Source organism: Barbus barbus (assembly GCF_936440315.1).
Source record: "Barbus barbus genome assembly, chromosome: 21".
NCBI lineage: Eukaryota > Metazoa > Chordata > Actinopteri > Cypriniformes > Cyprinidae > Barbus > Barbus barbus.
This window is the reverse complement of record NC_136749.1, coordinates 9,444,077-9,446,873: the sequence shown is the minus strand read 5'-3', so window position 1 is coordinate 9,446,873 and position 2,797 is coordinate 9,444,077.

Here is a 2,797-nt window from a genome sequence, read left to right as displayed (position 1 = left end):
ATTATTTTTCTCCCCCAGAGTGTTTTTGTAAAACACACAAGAGGATTTTGTCATGCACCATAAAAAAAGCTAAATACATAAATTACATAAATTCCCCAGTCTTTTTAAGTTTTGGTTTCTGTTTCAATGGTACTGCTGCTTGTGCTAGAAAAAAACAATCAAAACAAAAATCCATTCCCATATCTCTCAACCCCACCCCACACATCACAATCAAGTTTGTGTGGGACATTAAATGTCAAACTGCTGTAACTCTTATATGCTTCTTACCTTTTCCTCATGTTATAGACACTTTTTCTGTTAGAAAGCATTGTGACGTTTTTCTGTGGGCGGAGCTTAGGTGGAGGCAAAAAGATTCCCCTGACCGCTTCACTAACGCTAGCTATGAAGTTTGTTAGCTTGTTTTTTTTAACAATAACTGGAGAAATTCTGATTTAACCTGCATATGTAAGGTCACTCACTTTCTGGGACCGCGATTGTTATTTGAAAAGGTTAACTTTAATGGACGAAACCAGATTGGCTGACCCCCACATGCGTTTACTCAAAGGATGGACGATCTGCCAGGATTCCCTCCGGTTGAGTGACTCACATCTAATGTGTATAGTATAGACAAACTCACGGTGTCTAATTAGTCATGAAGAGGTATATATTTCAGCAGGCAACTATTTTTACAGCTACATTATTATTCCAGCCACAATTAATCACAACAATGTATACAATTACAAATGATTAAACATATAAATCGTCAGTTTGTTGTTTCACATGCACACAGACATTATTTCAAACACGAGATAGTAGTAAGATGCATAAGAAATATTTAGACGAGCCCATAACAACAAAAGATAATACTTTATTGAACTTTTTCTGATAAGAAGTGTGTGCTTCAAAAGCATTTTTGACGATCGTTTCAGCCCAGTCCGCTCGTTTTATCGCGATTATCGTTTTTTTGTCTGGCAGTGGCAGCAGGTATGCATTAAAATTTCAATTTGGAGCCTCTACAACATCGATTCGGGCACCCAACATGACAACAAGATAATATTTTAAGCTCCTTGTGTAGCCGAATCTGCGCTGGTTTGAATGGGCCGCCTCCAGTTGCTTCCAGCTAGCGCTGTGACATAATTGTGATGTAGGCCCTAAAAGGGTCAATATATTATGTTCTTTAAACAGTCCGTTGTGTTAATGGAACTCTCTACTAAGGGCTTGACTTACTGGTGTCATCAGCTTTCAGGAAATTCATGAACTGGTTTCTAAAATATATTACTATGCACTTTACACTTTAGTATGATAGTCCACTTTAGTCATTCTACTAAATATAAATAACTTTGCAACTACGCCAACTACCAGTCATTAGAGACAGTCTGCTTAATATCTGCTAAAACTTTTTGATGGCTCACCAATAGACATTCTACTGACTATAAGTAACATTGCAAGTATATGTCAACTTATTCTACTAAACTCCAGTGAGAGTTAGTTGACATGTAGTTGCAAAATTACTAGTTATATAGTTAGTAGAATGTCTAAAGTGGACAATTAAAATAAAGTAACTCAAAGGATTACCTCATGAAAATACAGTCAACCAAGTCAGTCAAATAAGATTATACAAATTCATACAATTCTACGTCAGTTCACTGAATTGTAAAATACTTTCCAAATATTCACAAATTGTCAAGATAGTATGTCTAAACAGAGGAAGTCAATGTGTAACTGTGCAAAGTGTAACTGTCCAATTTTATTTGGCCACAGTCAGAAAAGAAACTTAAGCACAAGCACTATTTAAAAAAAAAACAAAAAACAAAAACAAAACAGTATACAAAATACACATTATGTTTTTTGGCTTTTTCGTAAATATTGTTACTAGAATAATTTCTGAGCTCGGACTGTCTTGAGGGAAGATGTACCAATATATATATACAGTTGTGGTCAGAATTATTGAAACCCTTGGTAAATATGATCAAAGAAGACTGTGAAAATTAACCTGCTTTGTTAATCCTTTTGATCTTTTATTTAAAAAAATCACAAAAAGCTAACCTTTCATTGGATAATAAGAATTTAAAATGGGGGGAAATATCATTATGAAATAAATGTTTTTCTCTGATACACATTGGTCACAATTAACGACACCTTTTTATTCAATACTTTTTGAAACCTCCATTTGTCAGTTTAACAGCTCTAAATGTTCTCCTATAATGCCTGATGAGGTTAGAGAACACCTGACAAGAGATCAGAGACCATTCCTTCATCCAGAATCACTCCAGATCCTTTAGATTCACAGCTCCATGACGGTGCTTCTTCTCTTCAGTTCACCTCACTCATTTTCTACAGGGTTCAGGTCAGAGGACTGGAATGGCCAGCAGAAGCTTGGTTTTGTGCTCAGTGACCCATTTTTGTGTTGTTTTTGAGGTTTGTGTTTGGATTATTGTACGGTTGGAAGATCCAAACATGGCCCATTATAAGATTTCTAATAGAATCAGTCACTTATTGATTTTCTATCTGTTGGTATTAAGCTCATTTTTTAGTTTCATCTGACCATAGAAGCCAGTCCCATTTGAAGTGCCAGTCCTGTCTGATAACTGAATATGCTGGAGATTGTTTTTGGATGAGTGAGGAGAATTTTTCTTGAAATCCTCCCAAACAACATGTGGTGATGTAGGGGCTGTTTGACAATTTTTTTTTAAGGTTTTCTGACCCCGAGACTCAACTATTTTCTGCAATTCTCCAGCTGTGATCCTTGAAGAGTCTTTAGCCACTCAAACTCTCCTTCTCACCGTGCATTAGGACGATATAGACACACGTCCTCTTC